The sequence below is a fragment of the Elgaria multicarinata genome, chromosome 2 (genome assembly GCF_023053635.1).
Source record: "Elgaria multicarinata webbii isolate HBS135686 ecotype San Diego chromosome 2, rElgMul1.1.pri, whole genome shotgun sequence".
NCBI lineage: Eukaryota > Metazoa > Chordata > Lepidosauria > Squamata > Anguidae > Elgaria > Elgaria multicarinata.
In genome coordinates, this window is record NC_086172.1 from 23,732,741 (window position 1) to 23,752,406 (window position 19,666).

Below are 19,666 nucleotides of genomic sequence, written 5' to 3' on the forward strand. Positions count from 1 at the left end.
TAGGAACATCAAATAAACAGAAACTGCTTTTACTTGAGCATGGGAGAGGAAAAACATGGTTTTGAAGGGCAGCAAGAGCATGAGGGAGCTTGAAAGCCCCTGTATACAACCAAAGAACAGATGTTCGAAGTTCTGATTATGGTAAGATGGTAAGACTGCTCTAACAGTCAGGAAGTTTTTCCTGAAGCATCCAAACCTTCTCTCACACAGCCCCTCACTTGGTATTTTGATAACTTTATATATTGAACAGCAGCTCCTTCCATTTCTCCCCTCTCCCTCTTGGTCAGCCTTGCTCCTCCCTTACATCCTTCCCATCTGTTGCCTTCTCCACTGTCAAAATTTAAATGGTAAGCTCCTTGGGGCAGGGCCCTGTGTTTATTTTCTAAAGCTTATTGCTGAATATTCTTTGAGTGTTAAAATGGAACACTTATGGATTCCACCTTGTACATTTGCACTTTCCAGCCAGAAAAAACAGTCCCTTTAGTGAAAATCTTTATTATGAATTTTGCTCTGTTTGGGATTTGCATTATTGCTGTGAGGGTCACAGAGGTGTACAGAAAATAGAATCACTGATACTTCATCTGCTGCATAATGAAAGAGAGCTAAATTATTAGTTCTGGAGTGTCTTTAAAATAGTGTAATGTGTCCCTCTGTCTTGGTAATATTACTTGAATAATTGAATAATTTCCTATAATTTTTTTTTGGTGACATATAGCATTCTCCTTAAAATCTTGCCAATGCTTAGATGCATAATGAAAAAAAGAAATGGCAATACAACCTTTATACCATAGACACTGCCTCTTCCCACACAACACAATTGGCTAAAATTGTGATATAAAATAGGTATTTATGGAAGTTATTTGCACCTCACTGGAATGCTTAATCCAGCCATCCCCAACCTGGTGCCTTCTATCAGCGCCAGCCAGCATGACCACTGATCAGGGAATTCTGGGAGTTGTAGTCCAAAACATCTGGAGGGCACCAGGTTGGAGAAGGCTGGCTAAATCAGTCTTCATTAGTACACCTCCAGGTTTATTGGGAAACTGTTTTGCTTTGCAGTAGTAATGATTTATTTATTTAAAGAAGTATGATGATTTGAGAATATCTGGCAGGTCATAAATACAGTTTAACAAAATTTCAGGATTGTTATTTACACAGCACTATCAATGTACAGCTCTTTTCAACTACTCCACCTGGTTACAACAGTACCTCCACATTTGCACTAGCTTCCTATTATCTTCCTGGCAGAATTCAATATGCTGATTTTTTAAAAAAAAAAAACACCCAACAACTAACCTATTAAGCATTAAAAGAATGCACCCTTCACCCCAGAGACCACTTTCTCTCTTACATTTTGTCACAATCTTTAAATTGAATAAAAATGAGCCCTGTTTAAACCTACCTACTAAAAGCCAGGACAAACAAGAGAGTCTTACAACATCTGTTGGATTTTTCAAATTATTTTTTTTTAGGACTTTAACAGGTATCTAAGGGAGGTGTAGGAAATCCCCCCCAAAACACTTCTCAGTGGGCTGTACCATACAAATATCAAGGACTTATATTTTTTAACTTGCATGGCTTATGGCATGTTGGACGAATACTGAGGGTGTTAGTTGGGGAAAAGAAAAAAAAAGAAAATGGGGGGGGGAATTAGCCTACTTGAGCACCTAAAATTTTCTTCCCCCCCATTATATAACTTTTAAATGTTGTTTCCCAATAATACAATTAAAGGCAGTTATACTGCTTCAATTTTAGAGCCTGTAAGAATGCCTTGCATTCTGGAAATTATTATTATTATTATTATTATTATTATTATTATTATTATTATTTATTTATTTATATAGCACCATCAATGTACATGGTGCTGTACAGAGTAAAACAATAAAATAGCAAGACCCTGCCGCATAGGCTTATATTCTAATAAAATCATAATAAAACAATAAGGAGGGGAAGAGAATGCACCAAACTGGCACAGGGTAGAGTAAAACTAACAGTATAAAAGTCAGAACAAAATCAAGTTTTAAAAGCTTTAGGAAAAATTAAAGTTTTTAGTTGAGCTTTAAAAGCTGCGATTGAACTTGTAGTTCTCAAATGTTCTGGAAGAGCGTTCCAGGCGTAAGGGGCAGCGGAAGAAAATGGACGAAGCCGAGCAAGGGAAGTAGAGACCCTTGGACAAGTGAAAAACATGGCATCAGAGGAGCGAAGAGCACGAGCGGGGCAATAGTGTGAGATGAGAGAGGAAAGATAGGAAAGAGCTAGACAGTGAAAAGCTTTGTAGGTCAACAGGAGAAGTTTATATTGGATTCTGAAGTGAATTGGAAGCCAATGAAGAGATTTCAGAAGTGGAGTAACATGGTCAGAGCGGCGAGCCAAGAAGATGATCTTAGCAGCAGAGTGGTGAACAGAAACCAACGAACTGATGTGAGAAGAAGGAAGGCCAGTGAGAAGAAGGTTGCAGTAGTCCAACCGAGAAATAACCAATGCATGAACAAGAGTCTTGGCAGAAGAGGCAGACAAAAAAATTGAAGGGGAAAGAAAAATCAGGGTTTCAGGAAATATGCCGTGATGACACTCTCCTTTGTAAACTATACAAGGAGTCTTCAGGAAGAAAAGGGACATCTTTCCCCCTCTCCAGATTGTCCCCAGCTGAACGCGATGAATCAATAAAGTACCCAGGTTTACAACTGGCATTCAGACCCAAACATGTGCCTTTTAACTATGTACAGGAAAGCAGAAGATTTCAAAGGTGTGGGAAAGAACAGCAGACCTTCTTCCTTCCTTTCCTCTTCCCCCAAAAAACCTTCATTCTCCCCTTGCAAGCCCTGAACCATACTACAAAGCTCCCTATCCCTGGCTGGCAAGAACCTTGCCCAGGAGCACCTCCAGTCCATAGGCCAAATTTGGGGAACCTCCAGTCCATAGGCCAAATTTGGCCTAGCAGGCCAGCCCATCTGGACCACGGGGCTTTGGGTGAAGCCCCTCCTGCTCAGAAGGGAGATGGGAGAGTGACTGTTTCACTCTTCCCTGGTCTTCCCTGGAATGCGACAGAAGAGTGAAGCCAGCACCTTGGAAGACTTTGCTTTGCCCAGGCTTTTCCTAGCTGGAGAAAGCCCAGGCAGAGCAAAGGCAGCACATAGAGGAATCAACTGAAAAAGCACTTCTTTGGGTGGCACCTTGGTCTGGGAACTGTCTGGAAAAAGCCAGGGCAGAGCAAAGCAGTCTTAAGATGGTTCTTTACCTGAGGACCCAAAAATGTACTTGGTCACAGCGCATGGGTCCTCCGGAAGGGGTACATTAAACCCACCTCTTCCATAGTCCGCCAGTAAGGGCAGGCAGCTTTTATTTGTAAGTCTTTGCGTCTGAGGATATAGCATATAAACTTACAAGAAAGCATATAGGCTTACAACTCAGGGTGAGGAATCATGCTTCCCTCCGCCCCTTTCCTGGCTTTAAATTCCAAAGATGTTCAACTCTTTCACAATCTTCTTTCACTGGTGGTTGTCCATTCCTAGGGAAGTAGCTCTTCAGACCTATTCTTCAGGTGCCTCCGAGAAAAACGCTAAGCCTAGGCTTTGACATACGTGAGGTCTTCCTGTAGCTGCCAACTGGAAATTTCCAGGTCTCCTAGCCAAGGAAGCCCTGGGAAAGGGGGGTTGCAGTTGAGGCACTACTCCAGTATCTGCCTGGGCTTAAGGTGTCTGTCTGTCTGCCCTCCTGCGAGCCCCACTGGCCAGCCTGTCTTCCCTTATTCTGCTCTTTCCACCAATCTCCTTTCCCAGCTCCTTCCCAGAGCTTTATAGCATCATCTTGATGAGGTCCAGCTCTTGTGGCTGAGGCTTCACTCCCAAAGTTGTGCTAGGCTTATTAGCCCGAGCCATCCTTAGGCACGGCTCCCTTTCAACTGTATACTCAGTCCCAGCTACCTGTGGCCTTTCTGTCTGGGTGTTTTTAGCTAGAGGAGGATGACTTGGTCTAGTGGTCTGTTACACTCACACCTTCACCTGAATTAGACAGTTAAGGAATAAACTGAGATTACACACTTGAACCCTTCTCCCAAACACACCCATGCCCACATAGCACATTTCCAATTACAGAGAAACTGCTTAAACTAGGATTAAATTGCAGGATGTGCCAAGGGACATTCAATATCAGGACTGGAAAACTCAGGCCATAGCTAGATGGGGCAAAATCCCGGGATGATCACTGGGATCGTCCCTGTGAGTCCACATGACGCACAGGGGATCCCAGGATCAGGGAGGGATGATCGCTCCCTTGCCCTGGGATCTCACCCTACCCTTTAGGCCCAGTATTTCCCGTGGAATGTGTGGCTGGGCGCCACAGTTTGTCCCGGCTCCTCGCAATTCCTCACGAGGAGCCGGGACCCAAGCACGGGGTGCAGCACTCCTCAGGAGCTCTGCACCCATCAGGGGTGAGGGGGAGTGGGGAAAGTAATTTAAAACAAAAACAAAAACCACTCACCTTTTGCGCACAAGCGTTCGTGCGCTGCTGGCCCTTTAATAAAAAAAATGGTGGGGCGATACCTCTCCACCTGAGGTCATTGGACGCCACGTGTGAACTGAGGGGGAGATCTCGCGATGAAAAAATAGCAAGATCTTCACCCCTTCTCCCACTAGACCTCTAGGTCTAGCTAAGGCCTCAGTTGCTTCACACACAAAGAGTACTGGCATAGGACTTCTAAATCTTCCACCACAGCATTGGGCCCAAGACTTTTCCATCCAAATATAAGATTTCTAGACAGTAATCTACTGCAGCACAAAGGCATGATAAAACTATTTTTCACAGCAATGTCAAAAGTACAGATTTTTGACGCTTCAACGGTGTCAAAAGAAACAAACTTGCCACATACAATTTTCTCATCTGTGATCAAGAGACAAAATAATAATAAAAAAGCACTCAAGCTTTGGCTTTGCAAATAATGAGTGTAACATGCTAAATTATCTGAGAAAAGGGAAAGCCATGAAGTCACATATATCTCAGAACAGCAATAATATTTTTACTTTAAGCCTATTTCAGTAATTGAAAGAAAGTGCTGTGAAAAACAGGTCTTTCAATTTAGGGCAAGAGAGGAAAGCAAGAAAGTGTATTTTACAGTAATAAGATGATACTTGAAACACATATATCCGGACAGTCCTCAGCCCCCCCCCCCCCAAGATAAACCAAAGTCTCTGGGAAATTTTATCTCCCACAATGCCTGAAAACCCTCAAAACTGGGCCATTTCAAAGAAAGGAGCTCTATGAAAATTTCGCATAAGAGCGCACAGAACATGTGCAAAAAAAAGGTGGCATACTTAGAGCACAATGCAGGGAACTGAAAATAAATGGGGTTGAAAAAAGAAATTCGGAGTGCAGATTGTAGGTAAGACTGAGGATGAAAGTGCTGTTTTGTACTTTCCTTCCCCAGCGTCATCCATAAGCCCTACGAAAAACTTCTTCCTTCACCTCCACTAAAGCCAAGTAGGAACAGACACGCCTGGGCATATGAATGTAAGTTATGTTTAACAGTCCTCTCGTGTCAAGATCAAGCACCTTTTGACATTGAATATTACAAGTTATGGAAAAATGATGACACTAGCCACGTCAGGAGTTGTTTTATTAACTATATATAGATTTAGAATATTTATCTACCACAAAAGTGGTCTACATAATAAAAGAGGGCAAGTATTTAAACAATTATGAAACATCCTAACTTTAAAGTTTCCACAACAGTTTCAGATGCACCCTTCCTTGAGTCCTGCAGGCCTCAGCCGGTCAAATGCTCACAATGGCTTCTGGCTCTCAAAAGTTCTCAGTGGAGGTGTCTGCTGGAGGTGTTGGGGTAACAGTAAGGTCATCTTCCCAGCCATCATGGTGCTGTTACTGCCTCACCAGGCCCACCGGGGGAATATCCCACTATTACCTTCACCACCAATTTTGGAAGTGTGTTACTGAGCACCAGGGTCAGGTAATACAAGAGACTAGCAACCAAAGAGGGGTCAGGCTTCTCAGCTTAATAGACGTATTATGATGTATATTCCTGTATCAATAATTCATATTAATAAGGTGTTCCTATTTTTTTATTATTTAAAAAGAACACAAGAAACATCACCAGCTGAATGTGTAAGTGACAGAACATCTGGAAGGTAGTTATTTGCTAATAACAAAATTTGATTATTATTTTATGAAGCTCTTGAGCTTCTTATTATTATTACATTTATACCACCCATGTTTTCCTCTTGCAAGGTACCCAAGGTGACTTACATGGTCCTCCTCTTCTCCATTAATGGTTAGGAGACATGCATTTACCTATACAGTTAATTAATCACTCCGCTCTGCTGGCCTCTACCTACCACCATCACAAAGCTGACTTCCAGTACCTCTCCTTTACTTAAACTGTGTTTCCCTATGCCAAGGCAAGGTTTTACATGAAGGTAACGAAGAATGCCTTCAGTGAAGGCTCGCTCTCTTTCTGCCCTTTACATTTCTCTCGATCCCGAAACACAAATGTGTAATCCACAATCACACACACACACACACACACACACACACGATCTGAGTACACACTGGAATTTTTCAGATCAGTTTTGGCATTTAATAACATTTCCTCTCACCCAAATCTCAAACTGCTTTATAAACGCACTCAGCATAAAAAGCAATAAAGAAGCTTGGCGCAAAAGCGAATAAAAATGAAATAGATAGGAAACAGTGACGAGCATATGTTAGCGTATCTTATTATGCATGTGCTGGCATAGAAAGGATTTACATGTTTGCGGTTTTCTATGGGTTATTTTTTTTAAGAGCTTGTATTACAAGTTTCTTCTGAAACTTCCAAAAAGAAGAATGTAAGAATGTTATTAGAATGTAAGCCTATGCGGCAGGGTTTTGCTATTTTATTGTTTTACTCTGTACAGCACCACGTACACTGATGGTGCTATATAAATAAATAAATAAATAATGAAGAAAAAGAGTGAAAAGCAGCCAAGAATGAAGTCACATCTCTTGTACCAAGTAACTATTATTTCTAAAGGATGCATTAGCACATGGAATTGGGGACATCTTATATTCCACCTCAGGTACCAAAATGTCTTAGGTCAGGACAGCTCCAGATCTTCTCCTACTGATGGAGTGCAGAAATGATATTTACAGATTTGAGCAGAAGATGTCTATTGCAGCCCATCAATAGATTTCAACCTCTATAATAAAAATCTCATAATTTCAAATTAAAATTGATTATTCATTTGCTTTACTCAGATTTAATCACCGGGCAAGAGTTCAGAATTATTTGAACTTAAAGTTTACAAGTGGGTCGTAAAACAAAACATTGCAGGATAAACTCCTCCTGGTCAGTGGTCCAGTCAGCCAAGCCACCTTCCCCTTTTGTTTGAAAGTGACTGATACAGTGACTACTTTTTGCCACATTTCTAATTCCCTTTCACCTATTATCTCTAGCACATCAAAAGCCAGCTATGCCTTCTTTGAGGATATTTCATTTATTTATTTATTTAGCATTTTTATTCTACCCTTTAGCCAAAAAGGCTCTCAAGGCGGCTTACAACAATATTCCTTAAGACAGTTCCATTTGCCCTCCTCTCTCCCACTCTGTGTTACCAAGGACCTTCAGCCTCGCTGTCTTTTCAAGTATCGTCCAAGCAGCCTGCCTCTAAATCGCCATTCTTCTTGGGAAGCTGACTAAGGAAGGGCCTAGTTAATAGGAGGGACTCTCATCAGGTATGCCATGCAGCGTGAGACCTCCAGAACATACAGATATCTCTCTGATCACTTAGGCCATAGCTAGACCTAAGATTTATCCCTGTATCGTCCAGGGGTCAAACCTGTTCATCTAGGTGACACACAGGGGATCCAGTGCTCAGGCAGGGGCGAACCCTGGATGATCCCAGGATAAACCTTAGGTCTAGCTGTAGCCTTAGTCAGAGTAGTTAGTGAACTTAATCAAGCTGGACAAGGTACCTCCTGAACTGGCCAATCCAGAGCCCTGGCATGGGGAAACCTGAAGATTGCCACTAAGGTAAACACATTAGCAGTCTTTAACAACCATTGTTAAGATTCTCCATCCAGGGTTTGCACAAAGAACTCCTGTTATGCCCGAGGTAGAGATTTAGCTCAGACTAGATTCAATTTTGCATAAGCCATCTATGGCAAGAAACTATAGAACAGTCCTAGCCTAGAACCCTATCTGCATTAGTCTTGATAAAAATAAAACCTCCCTCAGCTAAACAAATCTATAGAACATATCCCCTTCTGAACTTCAGTATTCAGCCTTCGTTTGTTTTACCTCTGTGTTCCATCCAGATTGTCATAGTGAAGCTGAATCCACTCCCAACTTGGGCCTCATCTACACCAAGCAGAATATTGCGCTATGAAAGCGGTATATAAAAGGCAGGAGCCACACCAAGGAGGATATAGTGGTATGAAAGTGGTATATGGCATGTATCAATGGGCTCCAACAGTTGTCAGTGCACCTCAATACCACTATAAAGCAGTAGTGGGGCTCCTGACTTTTATATACCGCTTTCATAGTGCTATATCCTGCTTGGTGTAGATGAGGCCTTAGCTTCACTTACCCTCCTACCCTCTTCCTTAGTTCTTCTCGCCATCCACATTATTTTGCCCTTGGTGTAGTTAGGACTCTAAGCAAATGCACAGCTGGGCAGAGCTTGCGTTCCCCTTCTACAGTCTTACAATGGCCCTAAAAGGCTTTAGGAATTTGCTGGTCTACAGGTGCCCCATCTCCCCACCACAGATCACCTGAACAACCCCTGATATCCTGATGATTAGGACAACTCTATGAACCCCAGAAAAAATCCAGCATACCCCCCCCCAAAAAAGAAAGCTTTTCTTCCTTTGAACTAGGAGAGGTAACACGTATGATTTCTCTCTCATTCAACTTGCAACTTCATCTATTTGTGTCACTGAAAGCTCCACATAATCTTTATCCCAAGTTTTCCCCATTGCAAGTAGGCCTTCTACATGTCCCTTAGTTTCCCTAATGCTCCTCATCATCCTTATCTGGTGCATACATATGCTTCTTTGCTTCACTTGGCTTTTCTCCTGTACTTTCCACCACTTTTTATAGTGTTCCCTAAATAAGCTGCTGGTCCAAACTGAGAACTGCCTATCAAACTCTTTAATTCTACACCACAGTTGCATCTCAAACCAATCTTTCTAAATTTAGTAATGAAGCCTTGGTTTGCATCTACTGCTCACTCTCCCCTTGGAATAAGTATAGAGTATAACCTCCCCATGGCTCACAGTCATTTGAGACTCAAGATCCGAATACACATGAAAACATCTGTGTATGTGTCCTACTATGATTGAGAACATGTGGTAATACACTGCCATCATAACTCACCACCTGGTAATGCTCTTAGCATATATAGTCCAGCATTTGTTTCATAAAAGACATTTGCTGTCATTTTTTTAAAAAAATGTAAATCTGTTCATCACTGTGAAATCCCAATCTCTAGGACAGGGGAATCGAACCTCTTTCAGTCCAAGGACAGAATTCAATTTTGGAGAAGTTTTTAGGGGCTGCATTGCAGTGATGAGTGCCAGCAAAACTGGCAGGGACAAAATAACCACCACCACCACCTCAAAGCAAATTTTAGCTTAGAGCTCTTTTTGCCATTAACTAAGTTTTAGGGGAGGCATTTCAACCTTTTTAGAAAAAAAAATACAAAAGCCAGGAAATCACCCAACTCTCAGGTTGTTTGGAAAGAGTGGGGCCAAGGGAGTATGCATAGTTATCTGCAAAACCATATCTGGCAGGCAGGATTGGGACCCCAGGTAGGTCAGATTTGGCTCATGAACCTGAAGTTTAACACTCCTGCTCTAGGGGTAGCTAGTTACAAAAAAGCAAGCAGTCGGAAGTTAAGAGTTCTTTATTTGCCTACTTGGCAAACAAACCTTTGACCAAGGGCATTCAGCAGCAGTTCAGACCTTACATCCTACCAAGCAAAAAATAAATTAATGTTGGCATTAGAAGATGCTTTAGTTTACAAAAATGAAAATGCTAATATCGACTACTTATAAAGTCTTAAATAATATGGACACTTTAGGAGACCTACCCCACAATCTAGTTTTTGGGGGCAGGGGTGGAATCTGTTTTTAAAAAATGTTCACAGTTCCTGTTCTTTTTTCCAACAAAATCTGCAAATCATCACTCAACATTGTGCCTTTGTTGTGGAGATATCACATTTTCATTATACTTAGACAAGCTGTTCGAGTTCCAAAATTTATCTTAGTGCAATACCTTTATTGGGTCAACCAAAAGGTCACAAAAATGTGCAAGCTTCTCTAGATCTCTTAATCAGGCAAGAAGTTAGAAAAAAGTAGGGTGTGCGGAGGAGGCTGACTTAATACATGATAACAGTCCTGAGATGGAATGGGGGAGGGATGAAAGAGCTGCAGAGATTCACAGTTCTAGCATGTGATGGTTTCACTTGGAGTAACCCTAGGACTGCTGGGACCAAGAAAGACAAAAAGGTTTGATCATCCATTTTTGAAAATATAAAACCAAGCTGCTACTTAAAATTGTCTTCATCCTGATGGAGATGTTAAAGATCAGACTTTAGCGTACCAATTACTCCGTTACTTCTCACCATAAAATAACACTCCAAAATAAGTGCACATGTCACAAATATTAACTATTCCTACTTTGCTTTCAATATTTTTTACTGAAAATTACTACAGCTTGATTTATTTTCTCTGGTATATTTTACAACACTTAAACATAGTCCTGGAAAACAAATATAGACAACCTATATTGATCCTAACTACTACACTGCAAGTGTACATAGATTATTCTTAGGTGGGTCTTGGATAAAAATACGCAATTGGATAGCCAGTTTACCTAAACCAGGTGATCATGAGACACATTAAACTTTATGGTTGCACTTTAACATCATTGCACCATGAAGGACTAGACGTGAATGTTTTAATTACCTCTCGTTACTGATACTAAAAAACAAACTACCATTTAGAGCAGAGCTTTCCAAACTTTTCATGTTGGTGAAACACTTTTTAGACATGCATCATTTCGCGACACAGTAATTCAGTATTACTAGGAAACCGGAGGTTAAACTAACCCCTTATAGATATGGACACATACATAAATTGTAATAACGAAATATATGGGGACACAACATATCTCATGAAAACCTTTCATTTATATTTTTTAAAATATATGATTTGCAAGATAATAACATACATTTCCAAGACTTTTCACATTGAACCAATTTTGTCGAGCTGCGTTTGAGCAGTGGTTGAGACGGTGTTCTATCAAAAAACTGGACCCATGGAATTTCTCGAATGCGTCACTTCAGGTGCAGCCGCGTCACCAGAAGTGATGTGGAATCAGCTGTTTCAACCCGATTATGCATACTGCGCATGCGCAGTACCTGTATGATCCCTCGACCGTGGCGTGCATACACGGATACGACGAAAGGGGAATATACTAGTGCACCATACTAATCGGCACCTTTGCTGCGTAAAAATGCATGCAAGTTGGGATTGCTTATTTCACATAGACTCAGAGGTTTCTCGTAACGTTCGCGTGACACACCTACACACTGCAGCTGACACACTAACTTGTCACAATACACAGTTTGGAAAGCTCTGATTTAGAGGTTCTGCTTGTACACAAGACATTAGATCTAAACCACAAAAATAAATTCAGGAACACTTGAGGTTTTTGCTGCATTGGACCTTGGGCTGCAATATGTTTTGTAATAGAGTTTCAGAATTAGCAGCATTATGAGGTTGGCCATAATGTCATCAGTAATTCATGATAAATATGACATACTTATTGTATTAAACTCATTCTCATTCATTCCATCCAATATCCAAAATACGACTGCGTGCATGCTTGCTTGTACTTTTTCAAATCTCCTGACTGAAACCGCTGAATGTATTATTAAATATCTTTCTTTAAAAACAACAACATTCAGACTATTTGTAAATAGGGAAGGGGTCCATAAGTGGACTTTTCTTGTGCCAAAACAGTTTAGGGAGGTCAGGAACGGGTCCTTGCTGGTAAGGGAGACCCAGGAATTTTGCAAGAAAATCTTGGTAAAAACTGAATCTCAATGTCACTATCTTGCTAAAACCACTTTAACTAAGGAAATAATTGTGGCTGAAAATGTCAAGATTAATTAGTGAAGTTCTATTTCATCTAGGCTATCAATACTGATACCAAGTGATCTAACTTTCAACTATGAATGATCTAATGGGAACTAATAACACAACAGAATATAACGGTAGTTGAATAGTTGACTTTTGCCCACGAGCGCTTTCAGAATAGCAGGATGCTATTAGATGAGCCAAACACAACTTATTTTAACCTTTAAAAAAACCAAACAAATAAATAACTCAGTTGAAGAAGTAAATAACCAAACAAATCAGATTATCTAAAAGTATCCATGGTGCACCACAGCCATTTGCTTTCAGTGTGAAAAGTTAGAGCGACTTGTCTCAGAATGCTTTTAACCAATAATATATTTTCATATCTAAAGAAAAGCATGTTTCAAGATTGTTTAATATGAAATGAACAAAAAAGAACACATGGAACTGCCTCATACAGAGTCAGGACATTGGTCCCACTAACCTATTACTGTCTACTTGGATTTATTGACCTGGTTCACACATCAAAGACAGCAGCAATTCCTGGTTTGTTTAACTTAAGAATTGTGGGGCTGTATGGAGTGTGCAAGCTGCACGTGAGCTATTTCTGCTTTCAATTAACAACAATTGCCCTGTTCTTGGGTTGTTTTGTGGTATGCGAACCCAGAAATTCTGGGTTTTTTTATGGATTAAACAATCCAGAAATAACCCAACAACAAAACATGGGCAAATGTTGGATTACTCTGGTTTTCTCAAGCTACAAAGAATGCAGAGTTTCAGGTTTGAACATCACAACACAACCCAGGGGAGCATTCCTGGGTTTTTGATTAAAAGCAAAAACAAGTGCCTAGATGATGCGCTTCATTCATTCCCACAATTCCTAGATTGCAAAAGCCATAAAATGTCAACCAGGTCATTGTGATTCTCCATAGACCTATTTTACCTGGAGATGTCAAGGAATGAATCTCGGGCCATAAGCTTGCAAAAGCATGTGTTCTTCCATTGAGTTCTGGATCCTTCATGCTCTTTAATTGTATGAGAAATAATGAATTAGATACCATCCCACTACTTGTCGATTGCAGTCTTTTCAAATACTGAGTTTCCCATTTTTATATATATATTGGTATAACAGGTACAATGTGCAAGAAAAGCATTTATTAAAATCTGTTGATTTGTGCATGTCAAACACAATAGAAAATGAGACTGGAAGGAACTAAACCTGAAAAACAATTTGATGGTGAAACTAGAAGCTTCCGGATAGGAGGTTTAAAAGAAACAAGAGCCATCATACAATACAGTGATTGCAAAAGCAGAATCAGTGGGATTGAGCCCAGTTTCTATATATTTTTATTTGACAGAAGAGCTCACCAATAATTACAAGTGAAATGCTGTATTTGATCGATCAACATTGGACACAATCCATCTAAAGTTAAGCATTTACTTTGCTAAGCGGTGCTAAATATACCATACTGTGACTTGTTAACTAAATATTTAAAAGATTAAAAAAATGATTTAATTGCTATGAACTGCCCAGAGTTTTGGCTATTGGGCAGTATAGAAATATAAGAAATAAATAAATAAAATCCCTTGCATCTTCCTCAGCTTGGATATTACTATACCTGTAGGACACTAGAAACTTTGGGTTCTGTTTTATTGGGCAATTTTTATTTCACTGTGGCCTGAGGATTGTAAACTATTATTCGTGTGATCAACATTTGCCGTTTGTGACAAACATCATATAATAGAAAGTTGTTGACCATCTGGTTCCAGGAAGTGTTGGTGAATGCCTCTTAACAAGAGGGGGATGTCAGAGCCCCCTTAAAAGGGGCAGTTGTGAAATAACTACTGAAAAAATCCTCCTTGGATCCCCAGAGTTGTAACAACTATAAGCCAGTCTCAAACATCTCTTTCTCAGCCAAGGTGCTCGAACGGGTAGTAGCCACTTAATTTCAAGAACTCTTGGATAAGAATGTTCATCTGAAACCCGGTCAATCTGGTTTCAGGACTGGTTTTGATATGGCAACTGCCTTGGTCTCCCTTGATAGACAGGAAAGACACACAAAGAAATCTTGCTGATTCTCCTGGACCATTCATCAAACTTTGATACCATTGTAGATGGTATCCTTCTGGGTAGGCTCTCTGGGCTAGAGACTGAAGGCACTCAGTTGAAGAAGTTCATTCCTTACTAGAGAGTTATTACCAGATGGTGGTTCTAAGAAACCTGCTCAGCCCTGAGGCTTTTATGCTACATGGTCCCACAAGGTTCCATCACGTAGCCACTTGGTGAGATCATCCAGGAATTTGTGATAAGGTGTGATAAGGTGTGAACAGCATGAAGTTGACACCTAATATTACTCCTTTTCATCTGATTCAGGTGAGGCAGTAGATGTGTTGAATCAGTATGCTGAAGCTTAATCCAGACAAAACGGAGGTACTTTGTCTAACCTGGGAGGTGGAGTTCAACCTGTTCTGGATGTGGCTGCCTTCCCCAACCTTAAAGCAGTCTTCCCCAGCCTGATTCCTCCAGATATGTGGCATGTAACCCCCATCATCCCTGATGGCTGGCCCTGCTGGGGCTGATGCCCAAAACATCTGAAAGTACCCAGGTTGAAGAAGCCTGTCCTAAATGATAACATCTGCAAATCTGAAGGTGTTTTAAGATCCAACCTTGTCCCTAGATACCCAGGTGACATAACTACCATGGAACTCCTTCCACTACCTGCATTGGATGAACCAGGTACTGATCCTCCTGACCGCAGTTATCTATGTTCTAGTAATTAAATTACTGCAATGTCATGTATGCAACATTACCTTTATTAACTGCAAGGCTTTTGACTGGAACTAGTCAGTGGAATCCTATCTTGCCAATTCTCAAGTATTTTCACTAGCTACCAAATTATTTCAAGCACAATTACCTTTGAAACCCTATAAATCTTGGGATCAGGATGCCTGAAGCAATGGCTAATTTATTTATTTAATTTATTTTTTTATTATTGCATTTATATCCCACCTTTTTTCCTGCAAGGAACCCAAGGCAGTGTACAATAATCCTCCTCCTCCTCCTCCTCCTCTCCACTTTATCCTCACAACAACCACCCTGTGAGGTGGGTTGGGCTGAGAGTCTGTGACTGGCCCGAAGTCACCCAGTGGGTTTCCATGGCCGAGTGGGGACTAGAACCTGGATCTCCTGACTCCCATCCAACACTGTAGCTGCTGAGATAGTCATCACAGGTTGTCCTCCAGGTGCCCCTGCCATCAGAAGTGGATGGCGATAGGGAAGACACTATTCTCAATCATTGCACCATGCTTATGGAATTATCTCCCCAGAGAGGCTCACTTAGCATCTTCATATTTTTGGCACTACCAGAACAGCTTTTTATTTTATTTATTATTACATTTATATACTGCCCCATAGCCGAAGATTTTTAATTTGATGAACTTTTGCTGCTAGTTCTATTGGCTGTTTTAATTTTATAATACTTATTGCATGTTTTGCTTGTTTTGGTTTAGCAATGTAAGCCACCCTGACATACAAATTTATTAAATAAATTTTAAAACTGCATTGCTTACAGTGGAAGAGTTAAGGATGTGCCTAAATCTCCCCACTGACATAAATGGGACTTCAAAGTGTTTAAATTTGGCTGGATTGTGTTCTATATTTAAATGTATTTCAAACATACACCAAATTGGACTCAGAGCCTAACTTGCTGTTAATAAATCTATTGCATTTTCCATCTTCAAACTTAAGAAAAATATTGGTAGTTTGTCTTTTAAACTCTAAGTTAATTTGGAACCAAAAAGTCTGATTACCAGAGAAAACAAATTGTTATTTCTAAGAATTCCACATGAATCTATAAAGGTATTTTAAATCCCTCTGTGTGTGTAAGAAGACAGCAAAAAATAACCTTTGGCAAAATATGATTTGTGCTAATAATTTAGTATGGAATTCAACGAAATTAGCACTGAAGTAGTGAGGTATACCATGAATACATAAGTGACTGAATGATTTGACAAAATGGTGGCATAACCTGTAATGAAACAAAGCAAAATAATTGTTAAAGATAAAAATTAATGAGAAAAGCAGGATGTATTAACATTCATAAGCAATGAGATCATGATGTAGAAATTCACTGGATGTAAAAACAGAACAGCTATGAGAACCCAATAAAGGTTAATTAAAGAATGTTATATAATACATCCTTTTCAAAATTGTAACATTATTAAGGCAACAAGAAACAGCTAATATGAAAGCTATTGCTAGTATTCCTAAATTGTAATTCATTCAAACAAAACTAATGTTATTTACCCCACAGCAGACTTCATTTCATATTAACAGATATGCTTATTGACAACAATAACTTCTTTGGAGTTATTGTCAATTTAATTGAAGTACAGCTATAAACTAATAGCTGCATCCTTAATTAGAAGAGTAAGGGTCAGCAAGCAAATTGCTGTTGCTTAGGTAAGCGTGGTACAGACATAATAAGATATAACAGGCAAAAGTTATTAGACCGCCTAGACTTATATTACTTTTTTTTAACTAATAACCTACAAATAGTTTAAAATTGGAGCTCCTAGTAGTTTCCTATGTCAGCAATGAAAACGCCCACGCTTCTCTAGCTTCACCATTACAAAGATCAAAGACCATAATGTGTTTCCCCTTCAAACCAGAAATTATGGAGTACAACAGCGTGATGGAGCTGAGTTCAATGTGACTGGTTGGTTGCTGTTTTGAAAAAATATTAAAACTTTATTCCGAGATGTTGCGAAGTCAGTCAAAAGGTAGCTAATAGCCTATGTTTCATTTCCTTTGGCTGGTTCAGCATTCCCACCAATACCATCCCCTCAACTTGTAGCCCGTCATATATTTTTGACCCCAAACCGGGATATCCCCTTTTGTGTGGAGTTGTTGAGTTCCAGCTTAGCCTATGAGATCTACACACGATTGACTTCTTTTTGGGGGGATGAGCAAAATAAGGGAAAGGAAATCCAAGAACACAGTTCCTAACATTTCCAATAAATATTGTCTATGTATTTTAATAGATTATAGGTGGGATCCTAAGAGATGCTTTAGGCACACTGAGGTCTTGGACATTCCTAGTGGTATATCTGACTCTGCTCACACACCCCATCTTTGATCATCAGGTTCATACCTCAACCCCACATACTCCATTAAAATCTGCTTGAAAACAACTCAATTTCAAAAGTGATTGTCACATGGCATATGGGGAGGAGGGGCTGCTGTTCAACAAACATTAGGGCTACTTAGGTGACCAGAACTAATTGACTTGATTATGGCAAGAAAGCACTGCATTTCTTTTACTGAAGGTAAATGCGGGGGGGGGGAGGGGGGGAGAGAAGAAGCTAGGGGATAGAGTTCTATTAGCCATGAAAATTAGCTGTTTTAAGTGCCTAAGGGTGCAATCCTATGCATGTTTAGATGGAAAAAGGTCTTACAACTCCCATCATGTGACAGCCAGCATACTGGGAGTTTTTACTGTCTACACATGCATAGGATTGCACCCTCGGGGGATTAAAAACAGCTAATATCCATGGCTTACTGAACAGCAGTTGATATTTTTAATGGGGCAAAAAGAGGTATTACCAAATTAAGAGTTCTGATCGTCTGTGTAAACTAGCCAGGGTAGAAAGATGCAACTGATTGACGGGTGAATTATGCACACAGGCAATGACGGATATATAATGAAGTCTTTAAACAAAACTAGAACTCAAATATCTCACCAACCATTCCATTCTTGAAAAATCCCACCAAGTAAGGCTTTTTCTTCCTTCAAAGTCTGTTATCTATTATAACCACCTTACAGGGCTGCGCAGCAGGAGTTAAGTTGCATGTGTGACTAATTTTGAGAAATTGGACACATGCGGAACTCGATGTGACAAGTAATTTGAGTGTTTTTGAGTATTTAAGAATATTTTTAAATAAGGCATCTCAACTGAATTTATTCAAATGTTAATATTGCTTTAACATGCAGTTCCTATAATTATTGTACCTGTAAGAAAATCAGATGAAAAGCTTTGTAACTAAAGTTGTAAGCGTGAATTAGTTTGTTCTTAAAATGTCTGATTTATACGACCAAGTATGGTAGATACAGCATTTTTATTTATCACTTAAATATTTCAAAACATTATCTACGCATAGGCCAAAATGTATTTCTCCCCCAAATCTGATTAAAATTAGATGCATTGTACTCTATAGTGAGAAGTTCAGTATAGATGCCAAATGTAAGATATAGGTGCTCAATAGGGGGAAAAAATCTTATTGAAATCTTTTACACAGTAAGGCAACAGTGTGAGATTTCCCCCACCTTGTTATAAACTTCAAATACTGTCTTCTTGTTCTACTTTTGAAAACCACGTATCAAGCTAGCACAAACTGAAATGATTGCAAGCTGCTAAGTGTCATTTGTGACAAATGATTTATCTTGGACCTGTTTTACTAAAAACTTTTTTCTGGCCAACAGTATTTCCTACAAAAATTACTGTGGTTGTGTGAAAATTTGTTGGACATGGAAACTCAAATCTCTGCTCAGCTATGAGTCTCTTAGGAATATGCACTGTTATATCAGGGCCATTTCACAAGTTACGTAGGTCAAACAGAGGTCAACCAAGCCTCCCTGTCAAGAATATATACATTTGCACACAATATTTAAGGGTATACATCTCAAAGTATAGTGAATGAAGCACTTAGTTTCAGTTTCCTATTTATAAAATTGAAATTAGTACCTATAGAGCAGTGGTTCCCAAAGTGGGTGGTACTGCCCCCTTGGGGGCGGTGGGATTGCATAGGGGGGCATTAAGGGGCAAGGGGGCATTAAGGGGCACTCGAGGTGGTCTTTTCCATACCAGGAGTTTTGGTTACAGAAGGAAATTTCTGGTCGCTCTCCTGCACAATGGAGAGCTGTTCAGAAGCTCCTGGTTGCATTTCCAACACCATATTTGGTGGAACGTGGTTTTAGTGTGGTCTGCCTACTTCTCTCCAAGCAAAGAAATCGACTCCAGATTACTAAACGTGGTGATTTAAGACTCATGTTAAGTGACTTTAAACTAGACATTGGGAAACTGGTATCACTTCATCAAGCCCATCCATCACATTAAGAATTTACAGAATAGTGAGGTAGTCTACCCTAGTTACAAAATGTGATATCTAATATTCTTGCTAAATGACTATCAGACTTTGAAAAGATGATACTACTGGATCAAGTTTAATTGAACAAACTAAAAAAATGTAATTGTTTTTGAATAAATATTCAATTAATTGTTACTGTTTTGAATTTTATTGTTATTATCTTCCTTAGTGGGTCGTTGAAAACTGCTACTCTGAATAATTATTTTTATAGGGTAGAGGGCACTGGGCATGAGTTTGTGGAACCAAGGGGGCGGTTACCTGAAAAAGTTTGGGAACCACTGCTCTAGAGCATATTTTTTGAAAGGAGAAACTAGGTTACAAATCTCTTTGCATATTAAAAGAATGACTCAGGGAAAAAGTCAGCTTCCAACATGGAAATCAAAT

The 19,666-nt window shown here is 39.8% G+C and overlaps 1 protein-coding gene across 1 annotated transcript in view; it reads right to left on the reverse strand.

The window, feature by feature from the left end:
• PARD3B (par-3 family cell polarity regulator beta) overlaps positions 1-19,666 on the reverse strand; it is a 542,042-nt gene that overhangs the window by 384,184 nt on the left and 138,192 nt on the right. The gene's annotated exons all lie outside the window — the stretch shown is intronic.